The sequence below is a fragment of the Trichosurus vulpecula genome, chromosome 2 (genome assembly GCF_011100635.1).
Source record: "Trichosurus vulpecula isolate mTriVul1 chromosome 2, mTriVul1.pri, whole genome shotgun sequence".
In the NCBI taxonomy this organism is placed as follows: Eukaryota; Metazoa; Chordata; class Mammalia; order Diprotodontia; family Phalangeridae; genus Trichosurus; species Trichosurus vulpecula.
The window spans coordinates 395,102,901-395,118,961 of NC_050574.1; the positions used below are offsets into that span (position 1 = coordinate 395,102,901).

Consider the following 16,061-nt stretch of genomic DNA (forward strand, 5'->3'; position numbering starts at 1 on the left):
GCTCTTCCATGGCCTGAGACCAGTTCATGTTTTTCTCGGAGCCTTTTGATGTAGGCTCTTTGACTTTGTTGACTTCTTCTGGCTGTATGTTTTGGTCTTCTTTGTCACCAAAGAAAGATTCTAAAGTCTGAGACTGAATCTGGGTGCGTTTTCGCTGCCTGGCCATGTTCCCAGCCAACTTACTTGACCCTTGAGTTTTTCAGTGGGGTATGACTGCTTGTAGAGTAGAGAACACTTTGTTCCAAGCTTGAGGGGCTGCACTGTTGTTTTCAGAGCTATTTCTACACAGCAAGCTCTGCCACACCAGTGCTCCTCCTCCCCCAAGAACCACCAGCCTGGACCTGACTCAGATCTTAAGCAGGCTCTGCACTCCTGCTCAGATCCCCCACTTAATTCCTCCCACCAGGTGGGCCTTGGGCCAGAAGCAACTGCAGCTGTAGCTCTGTAGCTGCACCACCCCTGCTGCCACCAGGGTGGTGGCCAAACCATGAACTCCTTTCACTCTGTCCCTGCAGCTTTTCTCACTAACCTTCTCTGTTATCTTTGGTGTTTGTGGGTTGAGAAGTCTGGTAACTGCCACAGCAGTTCTGCCCGGCTCCCAGTCTGGTTGGTCCGGGTGCAGCCCATGCTGGGCTCTGCTCTGATCCCAGCTCCGTGCGCGATAGACCTTACCCAGCGACTATCCGGGATGTCCTGGGCTGGAGCCCTGCTTCCCTCTGCTATTTTGTGGGTTCTGCAGTTCTAGAATTTGTTCAGAGCCATTTTTTATCGGTGTTTGGAGGGTCCTGGGGGAGAGCCCTAGGCAAGTCCCTGCTTTCCAGTCGCCATCTTGGCTCCACCAAGCTCTACTTCTGCAACTTTTAAACAGTAGTATGCTAAGTCATGCTCTTACCTCTTTGTGTGAGAGGCAAAAAGGGTTCAAAAGTCAGAAATTATTAAAGTGCTTCTATGTGCCAGGCACTGTGTCAAATGCTGTAGGGGATAAGGGGCTGAATGTGGGAGGGTATTTTTTTGGGGGGAGGAGAGAAACTCTTAAAAGTACACAAAGAGGTGCTAAGTGTGTACTAATTCTTTATTGGGGGGGGTGGGGGTGAAGTTGCAAAAGTGTTATGTGGTTCCCAACAACAAGAGAGAAGTTGTGAGTGCAGCAGCAATAACCAGCCTTCTTGCCACCACTGGTCTATATTTTATTTCTTCCTTGAATACCGAACTCATATTTTATTTAAAAAACAAATATAAGCAGACCTAATTGGTATCTAACTGAAAATGGTACTGCTACATTTTCCATGAATTCTGGTAAAGTGGCTGTGGCTTTTTGAAATGAAAATTTTGTCTGTTTGGTATAGGTGGACTAGAGCAGAGTGAATGGGGGCTCTTTTGCCCCGCTATTGTGGCCCATGAACTGACAGAGCTCAAGAATGATTATATTAGAACACAATGCTCAGGAATCCATATGTTTGGTCAGAATAGCTGATTTATAGCATGCGGTCTAAAAGACCAAAATAACTTGTGAGTTTTCTTTGGTGACACTGAGTTAATGATGTTCTAAGACCTAAGATCTTACACATAGTAGGCACTTCATACTTAAAAAAAAATTACAGACCCTAATGATAAGGGCCATTCGATGACACATGCCTGAAATCTCAGCTACCAGGGGGGCTGATGTTAGCAGATCTGTTGAGCTCAGGAGTTTTGAGATGCAATGGGTTTAGGTGACTGGGTAGCCAAACTAAATTCATCATTAATATGGTGAGCCCCTGGGGTCAGTGAGTAGCCCCTGTACTTCCATCTAAGGAGAAATAGAAACCCAATCTTTAAAAAAAAAAGACATTGAGAATCCATTGTGTATTAAGCAAGAGGAAGGAAGAGAATAAGTATTTCTATACATGCCAAGTACTTTCAGGGAATATAATCCCATTTACGGTAGGTGCTGGAGAAAGGAGAATATATGTATTTATTTATGTATGTATGTGGGGAATATTACAGCTATGATGATAGCTTTCAAGCTGGAAGGAAACTCAGAGGCCTGTGAATGCAAACATTTCATTTTACAGATGAAGAATCTGAGACCCAGAGAAGTTAAATGACTTGGCCAAGGTCATACTGTTAGCAAAGATCTGAAGCCTAAGTCTTCCTGAAGAATATAGAACACATAGTCCTTGCCTTCAAGTCTAGCATAGGATAGTTAGTAACACATGATATCTCCTTTCTGGGGGGAGCAGGGGGGCAATTGGGGTTAAGTGACTTGCCTAGAGTCACACAGCTAGTATGTGTCAAGTATCTGAGGCTGGATTTGAACTCAGGTCCTCCTGATCCCCAGCCAGTGCGCTATCCACTGCACTACCTAGCTGCCACAACATGACATCTTCTAAAGTAGCTCTCTAATGCCTCTTCATGGCATGCAGCTAAATGCTAGCAGGAGTTCTGGTAGGTCCTACCAAGCTAGGAAGGCTTAAAATATAGTTTTGGTCAAGCATATCTATTGTCTGAAGACCAGCCTAGCTAAGTTCAGAGAGGCTCTTTATGACATGATCAGCCACCAAATGATTAATTTTTTGGCTGCATTTGCTCATGAAACAGATTAGTAAGGTGTGGGGAAAGGGTACAGCAGAAGAAGCATTGCTCTTTTAAATATTAAAGAATACAGGGAGATATAGATTCGATGTGCAATTTCACTGGTATAGCAAACTCCCATCTACCAGTGCAGGCTAGCACCTTCTCCAGTCTTAAGAGAGATGCCTAGAGCTCTGTGTCCAGAGGAGAAACTTGAGTTGGGGTCTTTCCCAGCTCTGAGGTTAGCCCTACCTAATATGACATGCTGCCTCTCAATGAGGAATATAATAAAAACTGACATTTATATAGCACTTTAAAGTTTACAAAACAATTTACATACTGTTTCATTTGAACCTCAGAACAACCTTGTTAGACAAGAACTACAGTTACTATCATCCCTATTTTAAAGATGATGAAACTGAGGCCCAGAGAAATTACATGACTTGCCCATGGTCACACTCTTAGCAAGGGTCAGAGATGCAATCTGAACCCGGGTCTTCCAGAATCCAAATCAAGCATTTTATCCACTGTTAAAAAAAAAAAACAAAACACTTATAAAGCAGCGTACAAATTGACTTAGGCACTAGGTGGCGTAGAGAGCAGGGGCTGGAGTCAGGAAGACTTCCTGAGTTAAAATCCGACCTCAAACACTTACTAGCTGTGTGACCCTGGACAAGTCACTTAATCATGTTTTCCTCAGTTCCTCACCTGTAAAGTGAACTGGAGGAGGAAATTACAAACCATTCTAGTATCTTTGTCAAGAAAACCCCCAATGGGGTCATGAGGAGTTGGACGTGACTGAAAAATGATGAACAAAATACAAATGACTGCAATGGAAAAATGAATAGAGGTGAACTCAGGACCTACATGACCTTGAGTGCACAAACATACAGCAACATGGTTCTACTGAACATACTTATTTCATCAGAACTCTAAATGTTGCCCTTAACTCATCAGCTGCTACAAGCAAGAATCAATTGAGGAATGCTTTCTAGAAGAGATCATTCCTGAGCTGTTCTGAAAGTAGGCAGGCAGGATCAAATTCCTTTCACTATAACTAAAGGGATATGTATTACTCTGTACTGGCAAATATTTTCTGAGATGCAAGACTGAGGTATAGAGTTTATTAGAGCGATGGATTCAGTTTTCATAGTCCACTGTTTCAGAGAGTCCTATTGCCCCAATTCTTACAGTTAGAGTAGTGTAGTTGATAGACAGATGGACTTGGAGTCTGGAAGACCCAGATTCAAATTCTGCCTTGGATACTTAACGATCTGTGTGATCCTACTAAGTCACTTAACCTCTCTAAGATTAAGTTTATTCATCTATAAAATAAGGATATCAGTTCCTCACTGGGTGTGTTGTTCAGTGGTTTGTCATTTCCATCTCCAGTTAATTTTACAGATGAGGAAACTGAGGCAAACAGGGTTAAGTGACTTGACCAGGGTCATATAGCTAGTGAGTGTCAGAGGCTGAAACTTGAACTCAGGTTTTCCTGATTTCAGGCCTGGTACTCAATCCACTGCACCACCTAGCTGCCACAGTCACTAAATGTAATGACGGACAAATGAGATTATATACCTATATGAAATTATGTTCTTTTATATAATAACATATAAACATAGATTCCCTTAAAGGTTTGTAAAGTTATATGTGTGTGTATATAAAATACACATAACTAACACATGCACACACGCACACACACACACACACACACACACATATATATATATATATATATATATATAAAGGTTTGTGAAGCTATATATATCTATCTTTATATATGTAAAATATATCTTTACCTCTCTCTCCCTCTCCCTCTCCCCCTCTCTCTCTCTCCCCCTATCTTTACAAACCTTAAAGGGCTTTACAAATGTTACCTACTACTACTATTGTACAAATGATTCAGAAGAGTACAAGCTACAAAAAAATCATTTGGTAATAATTTAAGTAACTCATTGCTAAAGTCAGCAGATCTCTCTCAAAACCGATAGGGTATTTATGCTGCAATACCACAGTCTATGATAAATTTCTAGAATAAGACATTTCTTAATTTCTCCTAAATTCTCCAATTTGATGTCTGATGTTTCTTTTCTTTCCACTACTAACAGTGAAAATAGCTCAGCAAGGAAAATAAACCACACAAAAGATTCCAAGAAGAGTTAGATGATCACTATTACTCATCCATGGCATCAACATCTGGCACAGGACTGGTCTAGGGATGTTATCAGCCTTTTGTCAGCAATGCTTTGTTTTTCATGTGACTGGGTAATAAAGGTAAAATAAAGCCTCTTCTAGCCTTGGTGACTCTAGAATGGACAATGAGTCTAATTACATGTACAGGTCAATGCATAATTGTTTGCATTTTGTGTCCCTCCTTAGACTGTGAGCTCTTTGACGATCTTTTACCTTTCTTTGTTTCTGCAGCACTTAGCACAGTGCATGGTGAATAGCAGGTGCTTAATAAATGTTTACTGATTGATTGATAACAACTACAGCGTGTTCATTTCACTTGTATTCCAACTGCAAGAGCCTTTAGTTTGATGGGTATGAACACTCAGGTAGCATAAGAACATCAAGAACTTTTACATGTACGTGACCATGACTGAACATACATTGTAGAAGATGAGACCTTGGCCAGGGAAACGGATGATCAGCTTTTTATGGGAAGTAAACACTTTAACAGTGTGGCTTAGTGGAAAAAGTAGCTGGACTCACAAAAGTCCATGGACCAAATTCTGCCTCTGACACTTAGGAGCTGTGTAGCAGTGGGCAAGTTATCTATCTTTTCTGTCACTCAGTTTTCTTATCTATAAAATAGGGATAATAATACTGTTTACATCAAAGGATTGTTGTGAAGATTAAGTGAGATGATATATGTAAAATACTTTGCAATCCTTATGTCAGCTACTAATTATTTTCTTGTTATCAAATGGAACACAGAGACATCTGTAGATATCCACTAATAGTTACTTTTACCTCCAACTCTCCCAGTCAGGAACTTCTTTTTGAAAAGCTTCAAAACCAATTAAATGAGCTATTTTCATTTCTACTCTTTAGATGGAGGCAGCAGGACCCTCCAAACCATTGAAATCCCTAAAATAAATGTAGACTACAAATATGTTGCCAAATCAAATCCTAAAATTAAGCATGCTGATTAAGCTGTCTCCCAAACTCATGTGGATTTTATAATTGGTATTTTAAAGCAACATACCAGGCAAAGGATAAAATAGAATGACCACAAGTATATTCATTCGACAAACATTGCTACATTGTACAAAGTACCATATATACCTTTCATGTTTAAGACTAACACCAAAAGCTATTTCAATGTTATTTTTAATTCACCTTATGTCTTATGAAGAATGAGACTTTCTTACATATGCGATCATTTCAACCATTATCTCAATCATGTATTATTGATAAATACATGTGCTAGCTTTTTAAAATTTAAAAAAATCAAAGTTGATTTAAGAGTTCTCTTTGAGAATATTATTCTCAAATATTAGGGTCTTATTAGAATACTGAATAATAACAATTATGGTGGAGAAATTCTGGGCATACGTTTGTTTTAGTTTAACTTGAGGCCTGAACATCACCTTCTGATACAGGGAAAATGCAAAATATGAATAACATCTATTTGCTGTCCTAGTTCCTAATACAGGTACCTAGGTTGTTATCACTCATATGTAGATATTTAGATAGCTAGATAAATATTTAGAAGGCAGACCAGAGAAGATAAGAGATACTGTTGATCTATGTCATAAGAAGCTTTGCCAACTACCTTCTGTGTTCATTTGAAGTGTTTGTGGGTACGGAAATGAGGGAATGCTGAAAAGAAAGAAAAATTGAGCGTTTGGGTCCATGTTAGAACTATATTACTTTCTTTCAGACTTCCTGGGTCTTCTTTTCTGGAATACCAGGTGGCCCCTGAGTCACTGTGGAATAGAAAAAGCACTGGATTTGGAAAAAGGGAACCTGGCTTCAAATTCCGGCTCTGCTACTTTGTTGTACAACAGCAGTTCAGTTATGTCTGACTCTTCATGACCCCATTTGAAGTTTCTTGGTAAAGACACTGAAGTGGTTTGCTGTTTCCTTCTCCAGCTCATTTTACAGATGAGGAAACTGAGGCAAACAGGGTTAAGTGACTTGCCCGAAGTCACACAGCTAGTAAGTGTCTGAGGCCAGATTTGAATTCAAGTCTTCCTGACTCCAGGCCTGTCACTCTACCCACTGGGCCATGAAGCTGCCCAAATCAGCTGCTACTTTACCAACTATGTAAACTAAGCAAAGTCACTTAACTCCTCTGGGCGTCAGTTTCCTTCATCTTCAAAACAATGAAGGCTTTAGTAGATGATCTTTAAGGTCTCTTCCAGCTCTAATTCCTACATTGTGAAAACACAGGATGTGAAGTTTAAAAACCTTGGACTTACTTCCATTGATCAGTAATCCATCCAAACTTATAGGCTCTTTGAATTGGAAGGGACCACAGAGGTCAACTGGGGCAATATGTACCTGAACAAGAATTTAGTGCCTTTACAAAATCCCAGCCATGTGGCCATGCAGTCTTTGCTCGAAGACTTCTAGCGAGGTGAACTGAAGCTGCACATTCCACATTTGGGTAACCAGGATGGTTTTCCTTACATCATGCCTGAATTCACCTTTGCAACTTTCATTCATAGTATTCCTAGCTTTGCTTTTAGGTGCTTCTCTTAATGTAGCCTGAGATTACATTAGCTTCTTTGGCTGATACCACAACACTTCTGCAAAGACCTGTGTGAAAATGATGCACAGTGACGAAAACAAAACCAACACAATATATTTACTACACGTATTTAAATTTAAAAGCATCTGGCCAAATAGGGTAGGTGACACTGCTTTATGTATTATTAGCCACTACCCTTCTTTTGTATTTTGCTATATAATTGTTTTTTGGGGAAAATGTGTGTAGTTGATGTTTTGTCTGATGTGTCATATCAAAGTTAATCAATTAAAAATATGTTTGTTCAAATCAAGGGCCATAGTGGTTTATTTGCTAATAGTGTCTATTAATTGTTAAAGTAGCTTAGGCAGAGGCTTACTAGTCCCTCTCATAGATTGTTTTAGCCATTCCCTGATTTTTTTTTGCCTAGCTTTTCCCATCTCTTTGCTTTTGTACCAGTTGTACTCCATGCCTGGATTCATCTCACCTCAACAACTCTGCCAGCTGAAATCTTGTCCTGACTGAAAGGCTTGCCTCAGGTGCCACTGCCATCATGAAGTCTTCCTTGATCTTGCCAGCTCAAACACATGGTGTTCTGGAAAGTATGAGAAAATCGATTTAGAGTTAGTTAGAAAGAAACTTATGCAAACTCCACCATTTTATAGGTGAGAAAGGCTAAATGACCTCTCCAAGGTTACACAGGTGACAGGTTAGTCAAGAGCTGAGATTTTACTCCAGTTACTCTGCCTCCATAGTCTGTGCTCTTTCCATTATTCCTGGCTGAGTTGACAAAAAGGTAGAGAAGTTAGATTTTTCAATTCCCTATTACAATTTCTTCTTGATTTTCAAGTGTAACAAAATGTTGTGTACTAACGTTTCTCCTCCTCTTGGACCATATTTATGCCTTCTAGTGCATGAACGCATCTTTTTCTTAAGAAAATTAAAAAAAAAAATTCTTGACCTGAGTACTTTAGGTTAACACTTTCCCATCTGTGGGCAATACACTTCTAACCATTTAATACAGAGAACTTACATTTTGCTTTTTAATCGACCAAGAGGGTCTATTATATTTAATTATACTAGTGAAAAGTACTACATGAGTTAATTATGATCTTAAAGGACTTATTGCTAAGAAGACGGATCTGGCGTTCCATCACTTAAACGCTATTATATGTCACTGGTACTCAGGTTTTAATAAATGTATTCCGTTAAGAGCCACTTTGGCTTTATTTATTATTACATCCAATTAAAGCAGTGACCACCTAGCTCATCAGTGATTAAAGGGGATGATGTGTCTGAGACAGAAGCCTCATTAACGAAAACCCTGCTTTCCGGATTAGGTAACAAAACAGGTGGTTCCCCCTCCCCCTTTTTCCCTACTCCATCTGTTCTCTCGTGCAGGCCCTCCCCTCCTTAACCCGCCCCCGTTTCAAACAAAGAAGATATTGCCTGAGCTTGGGAGGGGGCAGGACCCGAGAAATGACCCACCTGGAAGGGAGCAGAGCAGGGCATCTGCAAGCGCAGGGCCCTCCTCAGGAGGGTGGGGGAGAGGCGGGGGCAGAGAGGTGCCAGTGTCAAAACTAGGAGGTGGAGGCGGCGGCGGCTGTGGCACGGTCTGGTACCGCCGAGTGGGTGCGCGGAAAAGTTCAGGATGCCTTGCGTGTGAGTGGCGGCGCCCGAGGAGGAGGTACTTACTTAGCCGCTTGGCACGTCTGTATGTGGGAAGGGGAGAGAGGTGGACGCGGGAGGCAGGAGGAGGCTGGGGGGTGGGCGGAGGGCGGTGACTCCGGGGCAGTGGCATCGGCAGGTATAGGACGAAGTAGGGGGAGGCAGAAAAAGATCCCCCCTCTCAGCCGGAGCTCTTCCTTCGGAGCAGCTGGCAGGAAGAGAGGGGAGCTCCGCGGCCGAAGCCAGTCTACGAGGGAGAGTGTTGCTGGCAGGGAGGGAAAGGGAAGAGGCGGAGCGTGGGAGCCAGCGGTGTCAATGATACAATAGGGCTCTTGTGTGTCTGCCGCCGCCGCCGCCGCCTCCTCCTGCTAGCCCGGGAGAGGAGGAGAGGGAGCGAGAGCCCACGGGCTGCGGGGAGGGGGCGTGGGGGGGGGGAGAGGGGAAAGAAAAGGGGGCGGGGGGCGCCTGGGGAGGAGACTCCGCTGCCTGCCGCTGGCATGAGGAGCGGAGCAGCACCCGCCGAATAGGCAGGCAGACGCGGGCGGTCGGGAGAAGGGAGGAGGTGGAGGAAAAGGGGAGGGGTGGCGGGAAGGGAGGGGAGTGGGGGGTAGAGAAGAAAGCGAGCAAGCCCGGGCAGGCGGGGAGCGAAGGAGGGAAGGAAGCGAGCGCTGGGGCAGGAATGAGACCCGGGAGGAAGCCCTGATTCCCCACCGGACTTACTGCACAGCCCACGGCCAGAAGAAAGCCGGAATAAAGCCTGAAGGTAGGACGCGGCAGGGGTGGGCGCAGGGGCTGGGAAGGGGAGGTGGGAAGACCGGGGAGGGTTTGTAAACCGGCCGCCTCTTGCCCTTGTCGGCCTCCTCCTCGGCTGGGGCCTGGCGGGTGGGGAGGAATCGGAAAGGGAAGGAAGGAGGGGGTGGGGGGTGACTGGTGCTCCTGCGACCGCTGCCTAGTGGAGACGGTGCCCGTGCAGCGCCGGGAGCGGCTCCGGCCTCGCGCTCGCCTTGCATTCGGGCTCCTCTGGCAGCTCGCGAGCGGCGGCGGTGCCCGGTCACTCGGCCGGCCCGCCCTCTTTTGCTCCCCTGCGCTGACCCCGCTGCCCGCCCGGGTGTCAGCTCCGCGCCCCGGGCTCCAGACAAGCCTCCTTCCTCGCCTCCATAGCCCCAGTTCTGGAGGGTGCCCGAGATAGAGACCCACTGTGTGTGTGTGTATGTGTGTGTGCGCGCGCGTGTGTGCTCGTGCTCTCATGTGGGTCTCAGTCCTTGCACCAGGCTGGAATTTAGCGCCGGAGCCACTGCGGCTGCTTGGCTTATGCAGGGGGAGGCGGGGGAAGAGGAAGAACCGGGCTGGCCGCCGCCGCCGCCCCTCACCCCCCACCCCCCTCCTTCTCTCCTGTGTCATCTTAAGTATCAGGGCCCTCACTCACCTCCTCCTCCTTCTCTTCCCGGTTAGCTGCCGTCCTGCAGCTCTGCACTCTCCTCTTTCTCTATCTCCACCCCCTTGCCCTCACGCCACTCACCCTGCTTGCTTGGGCCGGGCGGGCTAGCTAGCGGGTTCGAACCGGGAGGGCGGCGGCCCAAACAGCAGCAGCAGGAGCAGGAGCTCCGGGAGGAGGACCAGCTTTTGGAGAGTCGGGCCACGGGACAGAGGGATGCTCTGGACTTCGGGAGACTTGAGAAATGCCAGAGCAAGAAGAAAAGGGGAGGGGCTGGAAGGAAGAGAAAGGGATTTAGAGGGGGCACAGTAGGGGATTCTAAGGTTAGAGGGGACGGCTGTGGGAAAAAAAAAGCACATACTTTTGAGCCACTTGTGCTGTTAGCTCTCCCGGTGGGAGAGTGTTAATTTGTGCCCTTGAGTGCACCAGCTGTGAGGTCTCCTAGTGCCAACAAAGAAGTAGCAAGAGGCAGCCCGGTAACCTGCGGGACTTTTAACTTTCCCTCCTCACGGTCAGTCGCTGTTGTTCTTGAATTAGTGTGGTCGGTCTGCTGTTTCCAGGAGTGCTGGTGCTCGGGGGATGTGGAAGTCGGGTGTGTGATTTCCTTGTTTGTAAAGACATTCTCCAACCCTGCAGGACACTGGAAACTTTTTTTTTGAACGTGCATGCTCGATTCTTCTGGCGTTACTTTTTATTTCTTTCCTGCAGGAAAGTGGAACAATCTATTTAAAAATAATCCTGTCACTACCAACCCTTTTGAAGCCAAATGACAGTAGCTGAGGTGTCCTTTAAAATGGTACAGGACAGTTTATTAAACTTCGGCATATGTACTGTAGGAAGGAATGTGGTGGCTGGCACTCAGTAGGTCAGTGCTACTTCATTTCAGTTAAATAAACACTTATTCAAGGCTTATTAAGTATTGCACTACACTGGGCATGATAAGAAATATGAAGATGAATAAAACATTGCCCCTGCCCTCAATGAGTTTAAAATCTGCTAGATGAAATAAGACAGAAGTGAAGATGAAATAAAGCATGAATATAGGTAAATATATTACATGCAGTGCTAAAGGGCAAGAGGTACAAAGTACTTTAAGAAGTCAAGGGAAGGACTTGCTCCTGATTTGGTAATAAAGGTAAGGGATCAAGGAAAGTTATAAGGAAAATGTGGAGCTAATTAGTCCACTATATAAAATCATTTAAAAAAATCCTATTATCTTTTGGTGAGGGGAAAGGGAGAGAGCATTACTTTACATCGTGATAGGGAAGGAAAAAAAAAACTCATGCATGTTAAATAATTATTTGAGGACTTTATTTTAAGGTATAGTTATTGTATATTCCCTATCAAATACTTAGCTGATTTTTGGCATACTACCAAAGGCTGTAGGGAACTTGTTGGGTTACTTCAGACACTTGTTCCCCTTGATTGAATTGTAAGGAAATCCTCTGCTCCAGGTGTGTGAAAGTTTTCTACACATTTAGTTCTCCGATAGAGGATGAAACACTACTTGACTTGCCAGAACCTCTCAGCTTCCAAATCCCATGTTATATGGTTTTATAGGAAATCAAAAGAGATGTGATTATTCAACCATTTAACTCCTCAGCAGGGTTGTACTGCCGAGCGATAAGCATTACAGAAAGAAGCCTTGGAGGTAGAAGACCCATCTGTCTTTCCAGGAATACAGAAATTGTCATCTCTTCAAGGAACCCTGCCTAAAGCTGCCCCTGTAAATCAACCCTTTATTTCCTGAAGCCTGTCAAAATGAATGAAAAATAATTTAAGTAAGAACTAATTTGGACAAGAGTTTTAGTCTAAAGTAACAAGTGCATTTTTCCATTGTCATTGATTTTGATAAAATTATCTTTATTTTCAAATGACATCACTGGAGTTATTTTTATGGTAAGATAGAAGTGGGGAGGAGAGATGTTAATAGAAAGGAATAAGTAAAAGTCATGCTGCTTTATTATTTCCTTTAATACTTATTAAACTCCATTACTGTAGCAATAGGAATCTTGATCATTGTATCTTTTTTTTAAAAAAAGTACAGTTTTTCTGAAATTAGAATGACTTATAAAACCATATAAATATCATCAGAATATCTTAAGTAGAGCTAGACAGTGACTTTTATGGAGAACTTCAAGGTTTACAAGTAGTATTTTCATCACGACCAGAGTGAGATAGGTGAAGCACATATTATTACCCCTGTTTTACAGAGGAGGGGCTGAGGTTGAGAGGTCCATTGACTTTTCCAAGGTCATAAATAAGTGACAGAAGGCAATACTTGAATCTTGGGTTCCAAAACCAGTGTGCTTTCTGCTGTGTTATATACTGTATTACCCCCAGAAGATGGTTTTGTTCTGAGCACAGAGCTTTATTATGATCTGAGACTATACTGCTTTTTTATCCTAGGAATCTTCTTAATATGTTCCATTAGTTTATGGTTTTTTTGGGTTGGGGGGTAGGAGTTTTGTCAGTTCTGTCCAGTTTTGACAGGTGAAGGACCCATCATATTCCTCCCCCACTTAAACTTTTAAAAGATTCATTTTCTTATTTTAAGTTTGAACTGAACTCATGCCATGCATTTATCTTCTTACCTTTATACTTTTCTCCTCAATTTTGTTTCCCCAGTGAAGACCTCCTAACCTCATAATGTCCCCTTAAAGTATATTGCACACATGCACACACACACTGTTTATTCTTGATTGTTTAACTCTGTAGTATCCAGTTATGGATCATTCATGCTAGTTGCTTTTCCTTGTTCTTCCTGGTTTGTAATTTATTGGCAAAAATCTTATGAATTACTTCTCCCTTTTGGATCCCTATAAAATTGGTCACGTGCAGATGAATTGATTCCCATTCCCTTTAAGAGCTCATGTATAACTGAGGAGAGCAGTGATTTTTGAAGGGGCCTAGCAGTTGGCTTACCTTCCTACTTAAAAAGGTGAAAGGATATGATGAGCTGCCACCATGGTTGAAATAGGCAAATGGAAAGAATGAATTAAGATAAACAATAATATATGCTGTAGTAGAGGCCCTACAAATGGAGCATTTTGACCTCCTGATAAGATGCCATTTCCTTTCCTCCCATCACCTATGTTTTGGCTCCGACCTAAACTTAGGGGCCCTTTGTTTAAAGAGGGTTGACTTTTTTTCTTATCTCTCCTTCCAGAGTGCCATCTTTGATCATATATAATGTTCAAGAAAGCAGGAAATCCAGATTGTTATCTCTTACTAAGTAGTTTGTGTTTTTGAGCAAATCCTTTTACTGAACCTCTGGTTTCTCATTTGAAGAGCAAAAAATTCACTTTCCAATTCAAAATTCCTATAGTTCTGCTTCCCTTTTAGCCAATATATTCCCTTTGTCTTCAGGTATGGGCCAGAATTGAACTATTTAGACAGTGGTGTGTTTTGGAAATGAGTAGAAACTTAGTTGGTGAGAAACTAGAGGTAGAAATTGGTCTTGTTTTTGGTGGCAAACACTGATTCCATAATTTATGGAGTTGAATTGGAAATGACCAAACTTAGATAATAGATTATAAGACAGTACTCAGGACTAGGCACAGTACTGAAAAAGAGTGAGTTTTCTTCTGGCAGCCTGTACCAAGGAAATTCTGCATGTAGCCCAAGACTTAGCAAATAATAGATTTGAAAGCTATTAAATTCTGCTACTCAAAGAGCACACTTCATCAATGAGTGTGTTGATAAGAAAACAAATTTTTACAATATAACAGTTGAACATTATTTTTTTTAAATCATGAAAACATGTCTGTGGGGGAGGCTGACAATACTAGGGTGGACACCAGAACAAATTTGGAGTGTGAAAAGAGATGTTAGTGTCTAAACATGACTGAAGTTTGGAGCCACTAAACGTGCCATATCAAGCTTCTTGAATAGTTTAATTAGCATCAGAGCAAGTCATGCTTACTGCTACATAGGAAGACAAGATGACAAGCAAAAGAATATAGTAACTCTTCAGCACTAATGTGTATAAAAATCTTTTGATGTGAAAACTATATTTCTAGAAAGCAGTAGGTTTTACAAAATTAAATAGAATAACGAATGGGAAAAATAGGGTTCTATTCTTGGGAAGGATAAACTTATATGTTGTTATGAAAAGAAAAAAAATGAATTAAAAAAAACCTTGTCATAATTGTGTGAATCATTGATTCTTTTATACCTTATCCAAGAAACTTGTTGCCTTAGGATATGTCACTTTTCTAGGCCCCCATTTGCTCCCTTTGATTTTTCATTTTCTCATTCCCACTCTGAGGTGACATGGTAAATGACTGTCATCAGGAAGTATGTGATATAAAATCTCCACAGAGGGTAGTGGGGTAGCACCAAGCATCCTGTGTAAAGTTAGACTGTGGTGGGAGCAAAGTAAATGGATTTTACGCATGTACTGAGCAGGCAGGTGGATTAGCTAGTTTGCCATGCATTGCACCATGTTTCAGTGTACTGTACGGGAAGTAAGTTGGATCATCAACATCAAGTACTCAAACTTTGTCAATAAAAGTTTGAGCTGGATATTTGTGTACAATGAGTGGTGGCAGGATAACTGAGTGCTTATGGAACACTGCAGGGTGAATTGTGCAGAAGAGATGCAGATACATTGCTAGAATCACAGCATTTTAGTACTAGAAAATGCCCTGGAGAGCATCAGGTCCAAACTCCTCATTTTACAGCCAAGCCCAAAGAGGTGAAGGGATGAGGACATAGTGACATACTTCTTCAGAAAGAGAGTGACTTTGCTTCTGGGAAACAGCTGCAAGGGCTGCCAGTCCATTCTGTCAGTCAACTAGCATTTATTAAATTCTTACTGCGTGCCAAGGACTGTATTGAATGCTGGGAACATAAATAAAAGTCAAAGGAACGACAGTGCCTGCCCTCAAAAAGTTTACATTCTAATGGGAGAAACAGGAAGCTGAAGAGAGGACAGGGTAGACAAATGCAACCCTTTAGGGATGACAGGAAGTTCCGAGTGCAGCCTGGGGAGGAATGAGATGTTGCTGGCCTGGGGACCCCACTTAAATGGATATTCTGGGAAGAGTGAACCAAACACAGGGAGTCTTAGCATGGTTCATTCTGAGCAACTTTTATTGTTTCGTGAACCTATTTGGCAGTCTGGGGATGCCCCTTCTCGCAATATTTTTAAATGCCTAAAATAAAATACATAGAACTGCAAAGGAGACCAATTATATGAAAAACAGTTATCAAAATATTAAAAAAAGTTCATAGACCCCAAATTAAGAGCCCTCTAATTTTTTATATATGATATTTTACCCTGCCTATATGTTAAAATCATTTTTAATGTCTTTAAAAAGTTTTGAATTCAAAATTTCATCTCTCCCTTCTCTTCCCCCTCCCTGAGACAAGGTAAAGCAGTCTGATATAGTTCATACATGTGTAATCATGTAAAATTTCCATATTAGTCATTTACTGCAAGAAGACTTTAATAAAAAAAAACAAAAAAAGAAAGTGAAAAATAGCATGCTTCAGTCTGTGTTTAGACAATATCAGTTCTTTCTCTGGAGGTGGATAGTGTGCTTTGTCATTAGTCCTTTGGGATTGTCTTGGATCATTGTATTGCTGAGAATAGCCAAGTCATTCACGGTTCTTCATTATACAGTATTGCTGTTATTGTGTATAACCAAGGACCCCTAATTTAGAGACACAAAGTTATGAGTAGGCTGGTGAGGCCAA

At 42.4% G+C, this 16,061-nt stretch overlaps 1 protein-coding gene across 1 annotated transcript in view; it reads left to right on the plus strand.

Moving 5' to 3' along the window:
• Positions 1 to 9,579: 9,579 nt before the first annotated feature.
• Positions 9,580 to 16,061, plus strand: part of JADE3 (jade family PHD finger 3) — a 185,272-nt gene continuing 178,790 nt past the window's right edge. The window contains exon 1 of the mRNA XM_036746832.1: positions 9,580 to 9,686. The gene's annotated coding sequence lies outside the window, so the exon portion shown is untranslated. The remainder of the gene's footprint in view (positions 9,687 to 16,061) is intronic.